This window comes from Canis lupus, chromosome 19 (genome assembly GCF_003254725.2).
Source record: "Canis lupus dingo isolate Sandy chromosome 19, ASM325472v2, whole genome shotgun sequence".
Taxonomy (NCBI): Eukaryota; Metazoa; Chordata; class Mammalia; order Carnivora; family Canidae; genus Canis; species Canis lupus.
In genome coordinates, this window is record NC_064261.1 from 24,853,637 (window position 1) to 24,877,635 (window position 23,999).

Genomic DNA, 23,999 nt, shown 5'->3' on the forward strand with positions numbered 1-23,999 from the left:
ACACAGTTTTCCAGAGTGGCTGCACCAGTTCACATTCCCACCAACAGTGCAGGAGGGTTCCCCTTTCTCCACATCCTCTCCAACATTTGTTGTTTCCTGTCTTATTAATTTTCCCCATTCTCACTGGTGTCAGGTATTATCTCATTGTGGTTTTGATTTGTATATCCCTGATGGCAAGTGATGCGGAGCATTTCCTCATGTGCGTGTTGGCCATGTCTATGTCTTCCTCTGTGAGATTTCTCTTCATGTCTTTTGCCCGTTTCATGATTGGATTGTTTGTTTCTTTGCTGTTGAGTTTAAGAAGTTCTTTATAGATCTTGGAAACTAGCCCTTTATCTGATATGTCATTTGCAAATATCTTCTCCCATTCTGTAGGTTGTCTTTTAGTTTTGTTGACTGTATCCTTTGCCATGCAGAAGCTTTTTATCTTGATTAAGTCCCAATAGTTCATTTTTGCTTTTGTTTCCCTTGCCTTCATGGATGTATCTTGCAAGAAGTCGCTGTGGCCAAGTTCAAAAAGAGTGTTGCCTGTGATCTCCTCTAGGATTTTGATGGATTCTTGTCTCACATTTAGATATTTCATCCATTTTAAGTTTATCTTTGTGTTTGGTGTAAGAGAGTGGTCTAGTTTCATTCTTCTGCATGTGGATGTCCAATTTCCCAGCACCATTTATTGAAGAGACTGTCTTTTCCAGTGGATAGCTTTTCCTACTTTGTCGAATATTAGTTGACCATTGAGGGCCCATTTCTGGGTTCTCTATTCTGTTCCATTGATCTATGTGTCTGGTTTTGTGCCAGTACCACACTGTCTTGATGATCACAACTTTGTAGTACAGCTTGAAATTTGGCATTGTGATGCCCCAGGTTCTGGTTTTCTTTTTTGATATTCCCCTGGCTATTCAGGGTTTTTTCTGATTCCACACAAAACTTAAGATGATGTGTTCCAACTCTCTGAAGAAAGTCCATGGTATTTTGATAGGGATTGCATTAAACGTGTACATTGCCCTGGGTAACATTGACATTTTCACAATATTAATTCTGCCAATCCATGAGCATGGATTTCCATCTCTTTGTGTCTTCCTCATCTTCTTTCAGAAGTGTTCTGTAGTTTTTAGGGTATAGAACCTTTACCTCTTTGGTTAGGTTTATTCCTAGGTATCTTCCGCCTTTGGGTGCAATTGTAAATGGGATTGACTCCTTAATTTCTCTTTCTTCAGTCTCATTGTTAGTGTATAGAAATGCCATTGATTTCTGGGCATTGATTTTGTATCCTACCACATTGCTGAATTGCTGTATGAGTTCTAGCAATCTTGGGGTGGAGGTCTTTGGGTTTTCTATGTACAGTATCATGTCATCTGCAAAGAGGGAGAGTTTGACTTCTTCTTTGCCAATTTGAATGGCTTTGATTTCTTTTTTGCCTGATTGCCGAGGCTAGGACTTCCAGTACTATGTTGAATAGCAGTGGTGAGAGTGGACATCCCTGTCGTGGTCCTGATCTTAGGGGAAAGGCTCCCAGTGCTTCCCCATATTTGCTGTGGGTTTTTCGTAGATGGCTTTTAAGATGCTGAGGAATGTTCCCTCTATCCCTACACTCTGGAGGCTTTTGATCAGGAATGGATGCTGTATTTTGTCAAATGCTTTCTCTGCATCTATTGAGAGGATCATATGGTTCTTATTTTTTTCTCTTGCTGATATGATTAATCACATTGATTGTTTTATGAGTGTTGAACCAGCCTTGCATCCCCGGGATAAATCCCACTTGGTCATGGTGAATAATCTTCTTAATGTACTGTTGGATCCTATTGGCTAGTATCTTGTTGAGAATTTTTGCATTTGTGTTCATCAGGGATATTGGTCTATAATTCTCTTTTTTGGTGGGGTCTTTGTCTGGTTTTGGAATTAAGGTGATCCTGGCCTCATAAAATGATTTGGAAGTATTCCATCCCTTTCTATCTTTTGGAACAGCTTTAGTAGAATAGGTATTGTTTCTTCTTTAAACATTTGATAGAATTCCCCTGGGAAGCCATCTGGCCCTGGACTTTTGTGTCTTGGGAGGTTTTTGATGACTGCCTCAATTTTCTCCATGGTAATTGACCTGTTCAGGTTTTCTATTTCTTCCTGTTCCAGTTTGGTAATTTCTGGTTTTCCAGAAATGCATCCATTTCTTCCCAGTTGCCTAATATATTGGTGTATAGCTGCTCATAATAAAATCGTTTGTATTTCCTCGGCATTGGTTGTGATCTCTCCTTTCTTTCATTTGTGATTTTATTGAGTCTTTTCTCTTTTCTTTTTTTTTTTTTTTTTTTTTTTTTTTAAATTTTAATTTTTTTTTTTATTTATGATAGTCACAGAGAGAGAGAGAGAGAGAGGCAGAGGGAGAAGCAGGCTCCATGCACCGGGAGCCCGACATGGGATTCGATCCCGGGTCTCCAGGATCGCGCCCTGGGCCAAAGGCAGGCGCCAAACCACTGCGCCACCCAGGGATCCCCTCTTTTCTTTTTAATAAGGCTGGCTATTGGTTTATCTATCTTATTAATTTTTTCAAGGAGCCAGATACTGGTTTTGTTGATATGTTCTACAGTTCTTTCTCTATTTCATTGAGTTCTGCCTGAATCTTTATTATTTCTTTTCTCCTTCTGGATATAGGTTTTATTTGCTGTTCTTTCTCCAGTTCCTTTAGGTGTGAGGTTAGCTTGTATATTTGAGTGTATATCCTCCGTTTTTTGAGGGATGCTTGTATTGCTATGTATTTCCCCATTAGGACTGCTTATGCTGCATCCCAAAAATTTTGAACAGTTATATCTTGATTTTCATTAGTTTCCATGGGTCTTTTTAATTCTTCTCTAATTTCCTGGTTGACCCACTCATCTTTTAGCAGGATGCCCTTTAACCTCCACGTATTTGAGTTTCTTCCAAAGTTCTTCTTGTGACTGAGTTCTAGTTTCAAAGCATTGTGTGATCTGAAAATATGCAGAAGATAATCCCAGTCATTTGGTAGCAGTTGAGACCTGATTTGTGACCCAGTATTTGGTCTATCCTGGAGAAAGTACCATGTGCACTTGAGAAGAATGTGTATTCAGTTGCATTTGGATGCAAAGTTCTGTAAATATCTGTGAAATCCACCTGGTCCAGTGTGTCATTTAAAGCTCTTGTGTTTCTTTGGAGATGTTGTGCTTAGAAGATCTGTCATTTGCAGAAAGTGCTGTGTAAAAGTCTCCTACTATTAGTGTATTATTATCTAAGTATGTCTTTACTTTGGTTTTTAATTGATTGATATATTTGGCAGTTCCTACAGTAGGGGCATAAATATTCATGATTGTTAGGTCCTCTTGTTGGATAGACCCTTTAAGTATGATATAGTGTCCCTCTTCATCTCTTACTACAGTCTTTGGGATAAACTTTAATTTATCTGATATGAGGATTGCTACCCCTGCTTTCTTTTGAGGACCATTTGAATGGTAAATTGTTCTTCAACCTTCTATTTTCAGGCTGTAGGTGTCCTTTGGTCTAAAATGAGTCTCTTCTAGACAGCAAATATATGGGTCTTGCTTTTTTATCTAGTCTGAAACCCTGCGCCTTTTGATGGGATCATTAAACCCATTCACATTCAGAGTTACTATTGAAAGATATGAATTTAGTGTCATCATAATACCTATTCAGTCCCTGTTTTTGTGGATTGTTTCTTTGGACTTCCTCTTTCTTTTACAGAGTCCCCCTTAACATTTCTTGCAGAGCTGGTTTGTTGGTCACATATTCTTTCAGTTTCTGCCTATTTTGGAAGCTCATTATCTCTCCTTCTATTCTGAATGAAAGCCTTGCTGGATAAAGTATTCTTGGCTGCATGTTCTTCTCATTTAGGACCCTGAATATATCCTGCCAGCGCTGTCTGGCCTGCCACGCCTCTGTGGAGAGGTCTGCTGTTAATCTCATATTTCTCCCCAAATAAGTTAGGGATCTCTTGTCTCTTTGTTGCTTTAAGGATTTTCTCTTTATCTTTGGAATTTGCAAGTTTCACTATTAAATTTTGGGGTGTTGAAGAATGGTTCTTATTGATTTTAGGGGGGACCTCTCTATCTTCTGAATCTGAATGCCTGTTTCCCTCCCCAAATTAAGGAAGTTCTCAGCTATGATTTGTTCAAATGTCCTTTCCTGCCCTCTGGCCATCTCGGCACCCTCTGGAACCCCAATTATACGTAGATTTTTCCTTCTGAGGCTGTAATTTATTTCCCTTAACCTTTCCTCAGGGTCTTTTAATTGTTTTTCTTTTTTTTTCTCAGCATCCTTCCTTGCCATCAACTTGTCTTCTATGTCACTCACTCATTCTTCTACCTCACTAACTCTTCCTTAGGACTTGTAGTTTGGATTCTATCTCATTTAATTGATTTTTAATTTCAGTATGATTAGATGCAAAGTCTGCAGTTATGAAGTCTCTTGAATCCTTTATGCTTTTTTCCAGAGCCACTAGTAGCTTTATAATTGTGCTTCTGAATGGGCTTTCTGACATCATATTGTAATCCAAATTCTGTAACTCTGTGGCAGAGGGTATTGTTTCTGATTCTTTTGTGGTGATTTCTTCGTTCTAGTCATTTTGCTCAGTGCATAGTGGCTGTATGGGCAGGCTGAATCAAGAATATCAACTGCAACCTAAGTAAATTTCACCTTAGATGATTCTGCCAAGGTCAGAGACCAGAAATTGAAAACATATATCAGAATGAAATAAAACAAAAGGACCACTACAGTGAAAAACAAATTTAAAAACAAAGTAGTAAAAAATAAAAGGCCAGGAATCCCAAAGAAGAGAAAAAAAAAAAGAACGAAAGGAGAAGAAAAAAAAGGGGGGGTACTGGGATTTTGTGGTGTGATGACGTTGTAGTGGAGGGAGAATGTAGTCTACTTGAAGGGTTTTAGAGGGTTACCCTCTTGTTTCTGATTATTAAGTTCTGTATTTTAGAAGATGCTCAGTCTCAAATTTATATAAACCAGAAATACTTGTAGAGAGCCTCATCATTGACCACAAAAACTGAAATGAGATAAAAGACTGGGGCAGAATGGGAATGAGAAATCTCATAGAATGAACCAGCACAGTATAGCACTTGGTTCTGGGTGAATGCGGGTCATGTTTTATAAGGTATTAACTTCTGCCATTGTAGAACAAAATGAGGCAGATAAAACAAAAAACACAAAAGAAACAAACAAACAAAAAACATATCCTGTATATCTCCCAAAATTACGTTGAGTATGTTGAAGGGAATTTAGAAGTGGAAAATATATCTAGGACTTGTAATTGTAGAAATATGAAAGTCAAAAAGGAAGAATCTTAAAAATTTAGAAGTGGTAAAATATTTTAGTTAAGGTGGGAAAAGAAAAAAAATGGAAATTTACAGTCTGATATATAAATGAGTTGTACTGGAAAAAGGAAGAAAAACAAATAGGAGGGTTACCTTCTGGTTTTATATACTGTAATCCCTCGACTTCCAGCGCTGGTGGGTCAAGAACTTGCTCTTCCCCTGTCCTTCCAGCTGGTCTTCTGGGGGAGGGGCCTGCTGTGCTGATTCTCAGTGTGTGCACCTGGGGGAGCTGCCCTGACCCCTGCCAGGTGCTGTTGACCCCATGAGGCCTCTGTCCCCTGGTGGCCCCGCCTCTCCCAGGCACCCGGTGACACCAGGAGGAGCGACACTGGCGGTGGCCAGATCTCTGGCCCTGGAGTCAGCTCCCATAGTAACCATCGCAGACTCCCAGTCCGCAGGGGCCTGGGTGCTCCCGGGACGGGGGCGCTGATCTGCACAGCTCGGGGGCGCCCGGGGCAGGAGCATCCTCACTCTCCTGTGCCCTCCCGCCTCCGCCTGTCCCGGGGCAGCGCAGGATCCTGGCTGTGTCCGCTGGGCGCCCTGGGCTCCGGGGCCTGCGCTGCCGGAATCTGCTCCCGGGGGGCGGCCTCGAAGGCAGCAGGTGCAGCCCCCTCCTCCGGAGCCGCCGCCTGACCCCCGGCTCCTCCCCGAGGCCCCGCGGGCGCCCCAGGCCTGTTCCGAGATCGGCCCGCGGTGCGCGGCGCAGCCCCGGGGCTCACTTCTCTGCTAGTGACCCCGGGAGACTGGAGGCTCCACCGCCCCTCCTGGGATCCTGCCCGAGTTCCCTGCTAAGCGCGTTTCTGTCCCGGAAGAACCCAGGATTTTTTAAAGCTCCTGCCTCTCTGGGGCTGGGCTTTCTTGTCCCAGAGGGTTTTGCTGCCCGGCCTCAGCCTGGCTCTTCGCGGGGCCCCTCCCCCACTTGATTCTTTTTTATTTTTTATTTTTCCCGCCTTCCTACCTTGTTAGAAGGAAACCCCTTCTCTTTGTAGCATTCCAGCTGTTCTCTCTTTAAATCTCAGGTCGAATTCGTAGGTTTTTCAGGATGGTTTGAATATTATCTAGGTAAGTTGGTGGGACCAGGTGAGGTGAGGACCCTACTCCACCAGGTGAGGTGAGGACCCTACTCCTCTGCCATCTTTCCCTGCCCCGGATATCAAGAAAATTATTTTTGACAATGACAATAACAACATACAAATGAATTATACAGACAATTAACAGTATATAGATCTTCCCCAATTTAACAAACCCATTGTAAGATGAAAATATACATCATCAATGCATTTAATCCACCGAACCTTCCAAAGATCATAACTTAGTGTATGCTGAGACCATTTATATTAGCCTACAGCTAGGCAAAATCATCTAACACAAAGCCTATTTTTATCGTAAAGTTTTGATTATCTCATAGAATTTGTCAATGCTGTACAGAATGCGAGAAATAGAATAGTTGTATGAGGACAGAATGGTTGTATTTGTGTGGGTTGTTTGCCCCCGTGATCATGTGGACCAGGAAGTGCTACTGCTCAGAATCATGAAAAAGGATGAATCCCACATATTGCTAGCCATGGAAAAGATCAAAATTCAAAATTCCAAGTACAATTTCTACTGAATATGTATTGCTTTCATACCACTGTAAAGTCTAAAAATCCTAAATTGAGCAGTCCTAAATTGAGACCATCTGTATTGGTTAAAATGAAAATCCAGTTAAAGAGGTGAAAGTCAAAGCTGAAGGAATGAATGATAATTTGTTTTTGCTTTTATTTCCCTTGACTCAGGAGACGTATCTAGAAAGATGTTGCTATATCCTATGTCAGAGAAATTACTGCTTATGCTCTCTTCTGAGCTTTTTTTTTTTATGGTTTCTGTTCTCACATTTAGGTCTTTAATCCATTTTGAGTTTAGTTTTTTGTAGGATGTAATAAAGTGGTCCTGTTTCATTCTTTTGCATGAAGCCATCCTGTTTTCCCAACACCATTTGTTGAAGATACTGTCTTTTTTCCGATTTTATATTCTTGCCTCCTTTTGTAGATTAATTGGCCATGTAAGTATGTTTTTTTTTTTTCTGGGCTCTTTATTCTGTTCCATTCACCTATATATCTATTTTTGTGCAGATACCAGACTGTTTTAATTGCTACAGTTTTGTAGTATAGTTTGGAATCTGAAATTGTGTTATCTCCAGGTTTGTTTTTCCTTTTCAAGATAGCTTTGGCTATTTTCTCATTACACACACATTTTTGTATCATTCTTGTTCTGTGAAAGCACTGTTGGCATTTTGATAGGGATTACATTGACTCTGTATACTGCTTTGGGTAGTATGGACATTTTAGCAATATTTGTTCTTCCAATCCATGAACATGGAATCTTTCTAGTTATTTGTGTCCTCTTCAATTTCTTTCATCAGTGTTTTATAGTTTTGACAGTACAAGTCTTCCACCTCCTTGCTTAAATTTATTCCTGGATATTGTATTCTTTTTGGTGCAATTGTAATCCCAGGCTAAAAGCAAAATGAGAAAATAAGAGAAAAAAATGAGTGATGAGATAGGAAGCCCAATTAATACACATTTCTCAAAGAAGAGCAGAGAAAATGGATGAGAGGAATTTACACGTAAATATATATGAGGAAGACAAGAAGAACAAGTGGACAAGGAGGAGGGATTTATTAAGAGCTAAATTTTGAAACAGATTTATTTATTTTAAAGATTTTATTTATTTAATTTGACAGAGAGAGAGAGCACTCACACAAGTAGGGGGACCAGCAGAGAGAAAGGGAGAAGCAGGCTCTCTACTGAGCAGGGAGCTAGATGCAGGGCTTGATCCCAGGACCCTGGGGTCATAACTTGAATTGAAGGCAGATGCTTAACTGATGGAGCCACCCAGGTGCCATGAAAGGATTGAATCAAAAAATACATATAAATGCATGTTATTTAATTTTAGAACAAAAGTAATAAGGAGAAGAAATTTAAAAGCTTTCAGAGACAAGTGGTTTAGTGAGGGTAGCAGGTGCTTTCTATGGAAGACTCAAGTCAGACTGGCATCAGGACTCATATCAATAATACAGAATGTAGAAGACAACAGAGCAATGCTGTCAAGCTCAGGGGTAAACATGACTTTCACCTTTTCTTCTTATACCTGGCCGAAGATCAGTTGTCTTGAGAGAAGAATAAACACATCTTTGGATATGTAAGGACTCAACAGTTTTAGTTCTTATGCAGCAGAAAGCTGTTGGAGAATAAAATCTGTCAGAACATAGGAAAATGGCTAGGCAGAGGAGCCCCAGATGCAGGCGACAGTGGGTGTGGAGGGCAGGACAGAGAGGTTCCAGTGCTTTCATTGCGTTCTGGAGGATGGTGAACTTCAGGAGGGATAATACTACAGGAGACAAGATGATTGAGCAGCTGGATATAACTGAAAATGTGGTAAGAATCCATACATTGCTTCCCCACAGAGGAAAAAATGCTGACTAAAAACCCAGAAAAACAAACAAAAAGCTGTAAAAATAAGACAAATTCGAGGCTTACTAAAATATGGCATTATTTTGGACCATTGATGGAGTATGAGAAAAGATCATTCATTTCCCCCTAAGTCCTTCCCCCAGGGAGAAGTAGGGGAGAATGGGACTGGGAGGCAGGCAAATGGAGAGTCACCAGTACAGAAGTCAGGGCATATTGCTTGCAGTTGGCAAGTCAAAAACTAGATAAAAAGCATTATCTAGAAAAATTATGTAACTAACTGGAGATCTACTGTTCACGATGGTATAAAGGGCATTTGGAGAGCAGACTGTAGATGGGAGGATAGGGTGGAAGAGGGTTACTTTTAAAACAAAGGCCCCCTATGATATTCGAATTGCCCCCTTTTTTAATTTTTGAAGGACACTTGTAAACCACAGGGAAAACCTAAAATATCAAATCAACCAACAAAACCCCCAAAACAAAACAAAACAAAACAAAACAAAACAACAACAACAAAAAAAACCTTTCAGCTGCCTGAGAAAATGGGCTTGATCTGGCAAGATGAAATTGAGGAACAAATTCATTTAATTACCTTAGCTCAGTCCCCAGTCTCAACTCCACTTGCAGCATGATTTAGGGTCTGTGTGGCAAGAGAGGTGTCTCAGTCTCTACCATACCCTTAAAAGACTGGCCCTAAGCCCCCACCCCCACACTCCAATCAATTCCAGCTAAGTCTCCAAGCAGAAACAATAATCCACTTTCTCCCAGTATACCATCCAGATCAGTACCATCATGCATTACCATTTCAAGTCACTACTGAAGTTCAAGGTTCACAGGCTCTTCATCCCACCCAACTCTTAAATCCTCAGTGGGAGCCCATCACCCATTCCCCTGACTCTCCAACCCCTTCTACAGGCACTCCAATGCTCACATTCCTACCAACAAATCTATGTATGTGTTGGTATATCTAAATATTACAACTGTACTTAGGAGGAATAGATGCATTAATAATATAGTATGAATTTGAGTCTAATAGATAATGTCAAACTGTTCCCCAAATTGCCAATTTCCATTGCCACTGGCAGTGGAGGGAGCTGTCAATATTCCACCTCTTCCAAGCACTTGGTATTTTGAGTCTTTGAAATTTACTTGCTCTCAGTTTAGTGTGTAGGAGTATTTCATTGTGGTCTTAATTGGCACAAATAAATACATCAGATAAGATGATCAGTGAGGTTGAGCACTCCAAGAAATTAGAAAGAGACCATGAGCAGTGAGTGGGCTGCTAGAATGATCCCCATGTCTATCTCTGGCATGCACTTAGTGCCAATGGATAAGATACTTTCTTTCTTAGATTTGTAGCTTTCTTGTATGTGATATGCCTAACATATGTGTAACAACAACTTTCTTTGTAGATCTGTGGTGAGAATTACAAATGATACAAATAATGTGGCTGAAGCATAATGGGCACTCCATAAATACTCTTTTAATTATCTTTATTCACTGGGTATTAAAAGCCACCAAAGCATAAGAAGCAGACAGAGCTCCAGGAAACTGCGAGGAAGCAGCAGGGGCCTTGGGGGTCAACTTAAAAAAAAAAAATTATTTATTTATTTATTTATTTATTTATTTATTTATTTATTTATTTAAGAGAGAGAGAGAGAGAGAGAGAGAGAGAAAGAGAGAGAGAGAGAATGAGCAGAGGGAAAGAACAGAGGGAGAGGAACAAGCAGACTCTGGGCTGAGCATGGAGCCTTATGTGGGTTTTGATTCCATGGCCCTGAGATCTTGACCTAAGCTAAAACCAGGAGTCTGCCCCTCAGCCAACTAAGCCACCCAGGTGTTCTGAGAGTTAACTTTTGAGTGACTCCCTGTGATAGTTTGTATTATTATAAATATTTATGCTTCACTTCCCAAGCAAAAGCCAGTATAGTGCCCTGCTGTATGGATGTTGGGCTTGGCCATGAGATTTATTTTGGCCAATGGAAGCTGAGTGGACATGACCTAAGCCACATCCCAGGGGAGGCTTGGAATGTGTTTGCATTGTTTAGCCTGACTTCTTGTCCTCTAGCCCTCCACCCTGGGAAGAGCATGCCCCTGGTGGCTGCTGCTTCATCAGCTGTGTAAGGCTTTGGAAGCCTCACTGGCTCGTACTATGCCATTTTGATGCCTTGATTCAGCTGTGAATGCCTGTGTTGAGAATTGCTGGCAATGATGACAGTCTGAGACATATCAGAATTTCATTGTGTATAGCAACAATGAAAAATAATAAACATGAAATAGATTTTTCTTTGCAGAGAGGAATTAATATGACAGTAGACAGATATCTAATATTCATCCCTGAAGATGTTAGTGCTTGTTTTCTCAGAAACACGAAACAATAAAACAAAGATCTTTCTGCTTTGAAAAGAGAAAAAAAAACAGCTAAAGGAAACAGCATCAATTTAATTATAGTTTTCTCTGTGCTGATGAAACTTACAGGGTGGAAATAAATTCCACAAAACTGGAATATTTAAGCATGGAAAAAAGTTATATCAGAATATAGAACTATTTTCTGAACAGTAGACTTTAGACATTGTCTGGTATAACCCTTTTATCTATTTGTCATGAGGGAAAGGGTTGATCCTTGGTATGAGGTATTCACTTACCCTCCCATCCACCTATCTACTCAGCTATTTGTCTACCCATCCATGGACCCAATCTTTCATTTATTGAACTGATGGCCCAGCGTGTGCCAGATACTGTGCTAGGTGTAAAAGATATTGAGAGGAGTCAGGCATACAGTTGCAGAGCATTGGAGAAAGACACCTGATAGAAAATCCCCAGAGAGTGCTGTAGATGCTGCTGGATATCCAGGCAGGGTTCCTTCTCTGGGAGGCTGGAGCAGAGTGCAGTGTTCCCACATCACGTCCAGACTCTTCGAGACAAGTCTTGTTATTCTTTCATAAGTCCCACAGCAGTTGGCACAGTGGAGCACACAGAGACAGCAGGTGGTTGACATTATGTGGTGCGGAGGTAGTGGACTCTTCTCCCACAGTTACCAAATTTTGGGGATCTGGCTAGCCCAACCTTGTGGCTTTATTCACCTGGCTCCATGTCTTTGCCCAATACCCATGTGGGCAACACTCTAATCTATGCCTGATATCCTCCACTCAGCTATTCCTTTTAAAATGTTTGTCTCTTCTACCTAGTGTTTGAGGCAAAAACAAGCACTATATTCCCTTTTTAGCTTTAGTGTCCTACTTCAACTACCATTCAGACTGGGAAATATCTATTGCCTCTATGTCATCTTGACAATTATATGAGTTAATACACATAAAGCACTAAGAATAGTATCTAGCAAATAGTGAGCTCTCAAAAATGTATTGATATTATTATTGATATTATTATTAGCTAATATATCTTTTTGTGCTTCCATGAAAATTTCTGAATGACTTATCAAAAACTAAATAAATTTGAAACACAGAGAGCTATCTTTCAACTGAGAATTGTCATTTCCAATTCCCTAAGATATGAAAGTCTCAGCTTTACCATCATAGATTAATGATATATTAATTTGTTACTTTTAATGCAATGTTTGAAAAATAGCATCTTATTGCTCTTTTAATTTGAATTTTTTATTGAAAGTGAGACTGCACATTTTTTCAGATTTATTCTTGCATAGCCTATTTGTGTTCTCTTTGTGAACTGCCTGTTTAGGACTTTTGTCCATTTGATCCTTGTGGGATTCTCTCTAATCTCATTGATTTGGTAGAACTTTTTATATATTGTTAATAACTATGGTACCTCAATCTGGTAGGGGTTACTGAAGATATACATATGTTAGCACCATTAGAATGTACATTCAAGATTAGTGCATTTTACTGCATGTTAGTTATAATCCAGTGAAACATTTTTAAAGATAGGAAATGAGACAATACAAACATACCCACAGAAAACTCAGGTATCGCATTTATTACACATAAACACTATAATATGTACAAAGAGCTAACAAAATGAAGAATTTTATCAGGAAACTATAAAAAACGTCTATATGAACATTCTAGAAATAAAAATGCAATAATAACCTATATTAATTAAGAACTCAATAGATGAGTTTCACAACAGATTGGATAGACTTACAACAGAATTAGTAAATTGGAAATCTGGTCAGTAGAAAATAAATAGATTGAAGCATGGAGAGAAAAAAACATGCAAAATACAGTAGAAGAATATGAGACAGATGGAGCATGGTGAAAATATATAACACAGAATTACTGGAGTGCCAGGAGAGGTGAAGAGAATGACATGGGGTAGAAGCTATACTTGAAAAAAATCATGGTTAATATTTTTCCCCAAATGACAAAAAACATCAAGTCACAGTTTCAATAAGCGCTTTAAACTTCAAGCAAAATAAGTGCAATAAATAAACCTATGTTTAAACACATCACAGGAAAAGTGGTGAGAAACAAGACAGAGAGAGTCCTAAAGGCAGCTAGAGAGAAAGGACATGTTACCTTCAAAGGAGGAATGCTTAGATTGAAAACTGACTACTCTTTTCTATTGGCAATGCGGTTGAACTAGATTTTCTTTTTGTACATATTTAAAATGATACGCAGAAAAATAATATGAAGGTATTTGCATTTAGGGGAAACTCCAGATATAGAGGTTATAGCTATATTTCAGGGATGTGGCCCTTTGAAGTTATTTTCCACCTCATCTCAACTTTGCAAATTGTCTGTAGATTTAATCAGGCCTATTTTGCTTTAAAAACAAACAAAAATATGTTCAATCACCTATGTGATTTGTTAGTTTTGGTTCAGAAAACCAGTTGGCTGCTCTCTCAAGTCAGAGCTTTCTAGGGAAAGGAGACCTGTCAAGTTTGACAGCAGCTCATGTGAACAGTAGAATAAGTGCCAGGCTTCAAAGGCAACTATTTTAAAGGGGGAAAAAAAAAAAGCTTAAATGCTTACTAGACAAAAATATTATAAAATGTGAGATGAAAAAAGTGACTTTAAAGATTAAAAAACTTTATTTTTTTTAAAGCAGTTATAGATTAACCAAAAAATTGAGTTGATAGTATAGCAAATTCTATATATACATCTCTCCTTAAACAGTTTCCCTTATTAGCAACATCTTGCATGAGTATGGTACATTTGTTGTAATCAACGAACCAATATTGGTATATATTAATTAAGTCTGTAGTTTATATAAAGTTTCACTCTTTCTGTATGGGTTTTGACAAATGAATAATGTTATATATCACAACTATTATACAGAATAGTTTCATTGCCTTAAAAAATCCTAGTGGTCCATCTATTCATCATCCCCAAATACTTGACAACTACTGATAATTTTTGTTTCTGTAGTTATTACCTCTTCCAGAATGTCAGATACTTGGAATCATACAGTATATGTCGCCTTTTCAGATTGGTTTCTTTCATTTAGCAATATGCGCTTAAGCTCCCATCATGTCATATCATGGCTTGATAGCTCATTATTTTAAATTGTTGACTAATAAATATTCCACTGTATGGATTACCATATTGAAGAATAACTACGTTACTTCTAGGTTTTGGAAATTATAAATATAATTATAAACATTTGCATGCAGTTTGTCCAGGTATGAGTTTTGAACTCAAATGGTAAATACGTGGGAGAGCTGGATTACGTGGTAAGAGCATGTTTAGTTTTATAGGAAACTGGTAAACTATCTTGCAAATTGGTTGTATAATTTTGCATTGTCAGCAGCAGTGAATGAGAATCCTTTTGCTTCTCATTTTTGCCAGCATTTGGTACTTTAACATTTTTTTGGATTTTAGTAATCTTAAGTATTTCATTGTTTCAATGTTGAGCATTGTTTCATATATATATTTGCTACCTGTCTACTTTTGTTAGTGAGATGTCTGTCTAGATTATTTGCCTATTTTTAATAGGGTTGTTTGTTTTGTTGCTGTTGAATTTTTAGAGCACTTTGTATTTTGGGTAAAAGTCCTTTATCAGATATGTTTTTCAAAGATTTTCTCCCAGTCCGTGGCTTAACAGAAGTTTTTATTTTTTATAGAGTCCAATTTAGCATTTTTTTTCTCTTATTAGTCATGAGCCTAAAAACTCATCTCTAAACCAGGAGAACTTTGAATTTCTCGTATGATGCCTTCTAGAAGTTTTATAGTTTGGATTTTAAATCGGGTCTGTGATCCATTTTGATTATTATTGTTATTATTATTATTATTATTGAAGATATAAGGCTTGGAGCTAGACTTATTTATTTATTTAGCATATGGATGTTCACTTCTTCCAACACCATTTGTTGAATAAAGTTGTCTTCTCCATTGAGTTGTCTTTGTTCCATCAAAGACCATTTGACTATATTTGTGTGGCTCTATTTCTGAACTTGCTAATCTGTTTGGTTGATGTATATGTCTGTTTTTCCACCAATACACATAGTCTCATTTGCCTAAGCTTTATAGTAAGTCTTAAAGTTGGGTACTGTACATTTGCCAAGTTTGTTCTTCTCCTTCAGTATTGTGTTATTTTGAATCTTTTGTCTCTCCATATAAACTTTGGAATCAGTTTGTCAATATGTATTACGTAATGTGTTGGGACTTTTATTAGGATTGCTTTGAATTACTAGATCAAGTTGGGAAGAATTAGCATCCTAACAATATCAAGTCTTCCTTTCCATGAACATAGATTATCCCTCCACTTATAAAGATATTCTTTGATTTATTTCATGACAGTTTCGTCATTTCCCACATACAGATTCCTTACATAGTGTTTTTCCTTATATTTATACCAAATTATTTATTTTTGGGGGTATAATATAAATGGTATTAAAAAATTTCAAACTCCAGTTGTTCAACACTGATATGTAGGAAAGCAATTGAATTTGTATATTAACCAGGCATCCTACAAACTTTCTATATTCACTTAGTTTCAGGAATTTTTTATTGAGTTTTGGGGATTTTCTACATAGATAATCATGTCATCTGCCAACAAAGACAGTTTTATTCTTCTTAATTTGTATTCCTTTTCCTTTCCTTTCTTCTTTGTCTTATTGCATTAGCTACCAGTCTTAGGTAGATGTTTCTCAACATTAAGTATAATGCTATGAGTAGGTTTTTAGTTTTATTTTGTTTTGTTTTGCTTTTTTTTAGATTTTCTTAATCAGACTGAAGGAGTTTCCTCAAAGTAAGAAGTTAGGCTTTTGTTGTTGTTGTTTATTTGCTTGTTTGTTTTTATCACAAAAGAGTGTTATGGTTTCAAAAAAGCTTTTCTAAGATATGATCACATGGTTTTCTTTAGCCCATTGCTATTATGGATTGCATTAATTGATGTTTTTGAATGTTGACCATCCTCCCATACATAGAGTAAATCCTACTTGGTTGAGGTGTATAATTTTGTTTATACATTGTTAAATTTGATTTGTTAGTATTTTGTTGAGAATTTTATTGAATTTATGTTTATGAAAACTTTCTTATAAGATCTCTATCTGGTTTCAGTACTAATGACCTTATAGCTTCTATGTTTTTGGAAGATATAGCAGAGAATTTGTATTATTTCTTCCTTTAATGTTTGGTAGAATTCATAAATAGAACCATCTGGGCCTGGCACTGTCTTTTATGGAAGTTTAGTAATATTGATTCAATTTTTTAATATATATAGGCTTATTCACATTATATATATATAAATATATATAAATTATATATATACACATACATTTTTTATTGAATATGGATAAGTTGTACCTTTCAATGATTTGACTTATTTCATTTGTTATCAAATTTATAATTAATCATAATATTCCTTTACTATCCTTTTAATATCCATGGGATCAGTAGTAATAGCTTCTCTTTCATTTCTCATATTACTAATTTATGTGTTCTCTTTCCACTACTCCCTTAGATAGCCTAGTTAGAAGCTTGTCTATTTCTTTTTTGAGAAAACAGATTTTGATTATATTGATTTTTCTCTATTATTTCCAATTCTCAATTCCTCGATTTCTGCCCTGATTTTATTATTTATTTTCTTATACTTGCTTTAGGTTTACATTGCTCTTATTTTCTATAGTTTCCTAATGTGGAAAATTAGATTACAGATTTTAGGGTTTTTTTTTTCCTTTTCTAATACATACCTTTAATGCCAATAATTTCTTTTTAAGAACTTTTTTCCACAAATTTTGATAAGCTGCATTTTCATTTTCATGCTGCATGAATTTCAATTCCAATTTTCATTTTTGATGAGCTGCATTTCATTTTCACATTTTCAAAATATTTAGTTCAAAATATTTTAAAGCTTCTCTTGAGACATCTTCTTTAACTCATGTGTTTAGAAGTGTGTTGTTTAATCTCCAAGTATTTTGAGATTTTCCAGCTATCTATGCCATTATTGATTCCTAATTTAATTTCATTATGGTCTAAGAGCAGACATTGTATGATATAATTCTTTTGAATTTGTTAAGGTGTGTGTTTTATATCTCAACATATGATCTATCTTGAAGAATGTTCCACTTGAGCTGTAGAAGAATGTGTATTCTGTGTTGAATGAAATGTATAAATGTCAATTAGATCCAGTAGATCAATAGTGCTGTTCAGTTCAATTATGTCCTTACTGATTTTCTGTCTGCTGGATCTGTCAGTTAATGATGGAAGGATGCTGGGGTCTTGAACTGCAACAGCAGATTTTCTCTTTCTTTCTGCAGTTCTATCAACTTTTCACCCAGAAATTTTGATGCTCTATTTTCAAGTATATAGTTGCTAAGAATTATTATGTATTCTTGGAGAATTAATCTTTTTATCATTATGTGATGCTTCTCTTCATGACAATTTTCTGTTCTGAAGTCTACTCTGTCTGAAATTAATATAGCTACTCTAGCATTCTTTTGATTAGTGTTAGCTTGGTATAGCTAACTCTAACCCTTTACTTTTAATTTATTTGTGTCTTCATATTTAAATTAGGTTTCTTACAGACAATATACAACTGAGTTTTCAAAAAGATTTCTCTTTGGAAATTTTTTCATTTGTACATTCAGAATATTTATATTTAAAGTAATTATTGACATAGTTTGCCTACCATCTCTGTTTTTATTTGTTGCCCTTATTCTATGTTTCTATTTTTGTCTTCTATTCTTTTTCCGGCATTTTAGGTTTTAATTGAGGATTTTTATTGTTCCATTTATTTTTTCTCTTGCCATATAAATTATGTTTATTAAATTTTGTTTTACTGGTTTCTCTAAGGTTTTTAATTAGAATTACAACTAATCCAAGTTGACTTTCAAATAAAATTGAACTGCTTCCTAGGCAGTACAGGTAACTTATAACAGAGCATCCCCAATGCCTTTCTGCCTTCTCCTATGACACTGCTGTCATTCATCTCACTTACCTATAAGCTATCATCACCCAATATATTATTGCTATTGTTATTTGTAACAGTTACCTATTAGACCAGTTAAGAATAAGAAAAATAATGGATTTTATTTTAACCTACCTTTTCTAAAATTATTTAGTCCTATATATAAATTCATATTTCTGACCTATATGATTTTCCTTTTTTCAAAGAATTTCTTTTAACATTTCTTGCAAGGCATAACTATTGGTGACATATTGTCTAGCTTTTTCTGAAGGTATGTTTATTTCTTCTTCACATTTAAAGGATAATTTTATTGGGTTTTGAGTTTTGGATTGGTGTCCTTTTTTCTTTTGATAACTTTAAATATTTCACTCTATTCCTTTTTTGCTTCCATGGTTTTTGGAGAGAGGATCGATGTAATCCTTATTTTTGGTCCTCTGAAGGTAACGTGTTTCCCCCAACTCTCCTGGCTTCTTTCAAGATCTCTTTGTGTGTGAATGGTTTTGTTGTTTTTTTTGTTTTTCAGTTGGAATATGATGACCTGGGTATGTTATTGGCTTATTTCTGGAATTTTTCCTGCTTGATGTTCTCTGATCTTCCTGGATTTGTGGTTTCTTGCCTGCCATTGATTCTGGAGAATTCCCTGCCAGCATTACTAAAAACATTTATTTTGCTCCTTTTTTTTTCTGCTTCTGGTATCCCTATCATGCAATGTCACACCTTTTGTGATTGTCTCACAGTTCTTCGAAATTCTGATCCTTCCCCCCTCCCCCATTCTTTATTTCTCTTTGTCTATCAGCCTGAGAAGTTCCTCTGACACATTTTCAAGCTCACTGGTTCTTTCCTCAACCCAGTGCAGTCTACTACTATAGCATTCAGTTTGTCCCAATTGAGTTCCTTTCAGGAAATGTTGTGTTGGAATCTTGAGAGAATGGGCAACGCTGAACTGGTAATGTGAAGACTGGAAATGTCATATTACCACAGTTGACTGTGCAAATTAGCCACAGAAGGAACTTGTATGTAGAAAGGGAGATTGAAGCAGTTATGAAGACTCAAGGGGAAGAGAAGGAAGAGAAATCATGAAACACCAGGACCAATAGAGCCATCTTGCAATCAGAGGGGGATCTAGCTTGATGGCAAAATCAATGTACCAACAACAGAAAGGTGAGAAAAAATGGTTCCCTGTAGACTTCTCTGAGTTGGCCAATTAATCCTGAAGATCATTCTATCAATAGATTTCCTGTTTTATAAGCTAATAAATCTCTTTATTCTATAAGCTATTTTGGTTGGATTTTCCCATTACTTAGAGACTATAGCATCACATCTGATTCAAAGAGAGTAGTTTTCATTCTATGTGACCATTTTATTATTTTTTAATTTTTTTTCACACAAAAGTCTTTTTATTTCTCCCAACAGAGACATTCAAAGGCAGAACCATTTCCTTTTCATAATAAAGCAATTCTCAATTAGCAATCAAGTTATATTTTTTTTAAGCCAAAATGGTGTTAACCCTATGGAACATGTGACCAAAAATAATTAAAGGCCCATGGGTGATATCTACAAGTACTACTACTAGACATAGATTACTTACAAAAAGAGCAATTTTCAATAGAAAAACTGAACATTTCCCTTGGGAAACAAATTTAATCTTTTATGGTTAAACAAGTGGGGCAAAGGACCAGATTTTCTACAAGTGCAATAGAACTGAGGCAAAAGGCTTCCCTGGAGGCCTGAAGAGGACAAGGATGAGATCTTTTTGATGGTTTTATGATGGCAATTATAACCTGCTAGCTATCTGAACTCTATGAAAAAGATGTTCAATGAAAAGACTATATCACACAAACCACTTACTTTTTTCAGTTGCCCAACAACAAAATTTGAAAACAAGAAATCCATAGCATTGAATCATGTTCATAAAACGCTTGAACAAGCTACATTAAGAAATGCTACAATAGAGCAGCTTACTGGTATACTATGGTACTCTGCACTACTACAAAAATAGTTGTGAAAACCTTATTTTGCTCAATGTAAGGATAATGTTTTACTTTTTGCAAGCCATGTATCTCTCGGTTACATTCTCTCAGTTGATTACATTCCAAATAGCTTTTAGATAATCCGGTCTGACATTTTTATACTGAAGGTAATAAGCATGCTCCCACACATCGATCCCCAGTATTGGAATAAGACCTGTTGTTCCTTGCAGGGGATCCTGGTTAAAGCAAGCAGCAATCTGCAAGCGTCCCTGCTCCTTATTGAAACCAAGCCAACCCCAACCTGAGCCTTGGACACCGCCCGGATACAGTGCTCAACTTCTCCTTAAATTTGTCGAAGGAACCAAAATCACGTTTGATGCTTCCAGCAATTCCCCTTTTGGTTCTCCACCACCCGTAGGGCTCAGGTTTGTCCAGAAGATGGAATGATTGCTATGACCTCCTCCATTGAACTTGAGCCCAGGCTGAAGAGCTATCTGAGCTGTAACGGCACCCTTCCCCAGCGCCTCCAGATACTTCTCGCGTAGGTGGCGTGGTGCTTGCTGTGGTGCAGCTGCATGATCTGGGCGTTGATGTGAGGCTCCAGGGCGCCGTAATCTACGGCAGGGCAGGTCGGGGAGGCTGTGCTTCTGCCTGCCAGGACCCCGGACGCCCCAGCGCCTGCACCAGCGTCCTCCTGCTCGTAGTCGGCGTTCGGAGACCCAGGGTCGCGCCCACCGCCAGCCGGACACTCCATGTGACCATTTTATTGAGTGACAGCATTTTCTCCTTAGATGCTTGGTGGGGAGATTTCTTCTATCCTGAGAAATCACTTTCGGTTGTCTCTGAAGTAAAGGTAAGGCAACTGGCCACCTGAGCTTTAAGTCCTAATATCTTAAGTCCCCTATTTGAGATTTTCTCACTTCTCTTTTCTTCATTCTGTGAAATTTTACTCCTCCTTCAGACCCTCAGTCAGCTTCCTCCTCCTTGTAAAGCTTTTTCTTATGACTTTAAGTGACAATGAACTATTTTAATAAAGTTACTGGTAGAATTGCAGTCTGCAAAATGACCTTTATTAATAAATGTAGACGTCATATGCTCATGGTATATACATATACTTTTCGTTGTCAAGGCTGAGTGCAGTTAAAATGCTCTCAGCTGCAAGTAACACAATACACAACTAACTCAGAAGTTTATTGTGTATTTAAGAGGAGTCTAGGGGACTTCAGGTGAGACTTTAGGCATCTCAATAATGATATTAAAAAGCCAAGCTCTTTTTGTTTTCTTTTTGTTCTAACATCGTTTGCACATTTCCTTTTTGTTTGCATGCTTATGGCCTCATGGCAAGAGGACAACTACAGCTGTAGTCAACTCCTATGCTTCTCTCATAAGAACTTCAGAAGAAGGGTTCCAGTTTGTTTGATGCCATCATGGACCCATGTTATGTTTTCTTTGCTCTGCCTTTGCAGCATGTTGCCTTTGACCTTGAGCTTGTCCCTTCATGGTTGAAAGATGACTGCAGCTGCTCCAAGATTTTCAGGTCAAATGTCAATGTTGAGAGGCCAGAAAAAAGAATGTTCCTTCCCTAATTCCCCTTTCAGAATATGGAACACTTCTCTAGAAGCCCTACACGAGGCTTTTCTTTGTATATTCTTGGCTAGATGTCCTAAATCACTAATAAGAGGAATAGAATTATAAGCATTGGATTGGATAAATAAAATATCACTCTGGTGAAAAGGGACCTCACCTTCCCTGAAGTATATGGCCATCTGTTAGTAAAAGGAATAAGGAGATAAATAGGAAAAAAAATTCAGCCGTAGAAAACTTCCCTTATCCTAGATACTAAACAAAGAGGGACATTGAAGTAGCAGAGTCTTGATTTTTTTTTAAAGTTTTAAAAATTAAAATACCCAAACATTGCAAATACTTTACAATAAATGTTTATAAATCCATCATGGAGGATCTGCCTTTGCATTTTACTATTGTGGCTTTATGACAGTCTAATTATGTACCCTTTCCTTTATCCATCCGGGTCATTTCATTTTAGTTTTTGGTACATTCAAAGTAAACTGCAGATAATAATACACTTCATCCTAAAAGCTTCAGCATGCATATCATTAGAGTTCAGTCTCTTGTTTGTGTTTTTTTTTTCCTCTTGGAACGCAATTTATATACAATGAAATGCACATATTTTCAGTGTATATTTACTGCGTGTTGGTAAATGCATAAACATATAACCTGTGTAACACAAACACCTATTGAAATATAGACCATAAACATCCCTTGTGATCCTTTCAAGTCCATCCCCATCTCTAGGCTTTTAAAGGTAATCAGTCTTCTGATTTTTTTCCCATATAGATTAGATTTTTCTATTCTATAACTTCATATGACTAAAATAATAGAATATTTTCTCTTTTGTGTAAAGATTCTTTCAAGCAGTATAATGCTTTGGAGATTTATCTGTAGTTTTTGTGTAGTAGTAGCTCATTCATTGTTACTCATGAATAATAATGCATTGCATGAATATACCACATTTTATGTTTCTACTATCCTGTCAATGGATATGTGGAGTATTTCTAGTTTTTGAAAGTTATGAATAAAGCTAATCTGAAGATTCTTATCTAATTCATTGGAATTGGTATAGCTAGAACCAGAATTTGGTGGCTCATAAGGCAGGAATATGTTTAATTTTGTAAGAAATTGTTGGAATTTTTTTTCCCAAATTGATTGTGTATTTTATAATTCCACTAATAATGTATTACAGTTTCAACTTTTGGCACTGTTGTAGAAATCAGATATCCTTAGATAATGTGAATTTATTTCTGATTCTCTATTCTGTTCCATTGATCCATTTGTCGTTCCTTATGCAGATAGCACATTTTCTTGAATAGTACTTTTTAATAGAAAATCTTCACATCAGAGAATATTAATCCTCTGAATTTCTTCTTTTTTGATATGCTTTGGGTATTCTATGTTCTTTGCATATTCATACATATATAAGAATTAACTTATCAATCAATGCCTCCAAAAAGCCTGGTAAGATTTTCATTCGGATTGCTTTAAATCTATTAATTGATTTGAGAGGAAATAAATTAAAAACATTGAATGTTTTAAAAAAGAGGCTTTTAAATCCCTTAATATGGTACATCTCTCCCATTTATTTAGTCTTTAATATCTTTTAGGTTTGCTTTGCAGTTTCCAGTGTGGAGGGATTAAATATCTTTCATTAACTTTATTTTTAAGTATTTGATTGATTTTAATGTTCCTGTAAAAGGAGTTTAAAAATTTTCTTCTCTCATTGCTTATTGCTAATTACAGAAACTAGATTATTTTTGCGTATGATCTTTTTTCTTTTTGTGTATGATCTTTTATCCTACAATATTGCTAAATACATTTGTCAGGTGTATACGTTTTTTATACTTTTTGTTTTATGGTTTCACTATTTTTTTTTTTACATAAACAATCATGCTGTCTCTAAATAAAGGCAGTTTTACTTTTTCCTTTCTAATTATATGGATTTTATTTCTTTTTATTGCTTTATTGCACTGGCTAGGATCTCCAGTAAAATGTTAAGTGTTATGATGAGAACTAATGTCTATGCTTTGCTCCAGATGTCATGTAGAAAGCATTGAACTTTTCACAATTGTGTATGAAGTTAACTGCAGGGCTTTACAGGTTCTTAAAAGAAGTTTTCTTTTATTCAGTTTTTTGATTTTTTTTTTTTCTAAGCAATGGAAGTTGAGTTTGGTCAATTTCTTTTTTTTTCCTGCACCTATTGAAACAATCACAAATTTTCCTCTGTTATTCCACCATTCTCATCCTCATGGTTATCTGGGCCTAGTGTCTCCAGGTTTCTGATCACAAGAAGGGGGACAAATACAGAGGATGACACTTGCAATGAAATGGCA

General features: G+C 36.8%; 1 pseudogene; it reads right to left on the reverse strand.

Moving 5' to 3' along the window:
* Positions 1 to 19,872: 19,872 nt before the first annotated feature.
* LOC112652464 (superoxide dismutase [Mn], mitochondrial-like) lies at positions 19,873 to 20,686 on the reverse strand (annotated as a pseudogene).
* Positions 20,687 to 23,999: the final 3,313 nt, after the last annotated feature.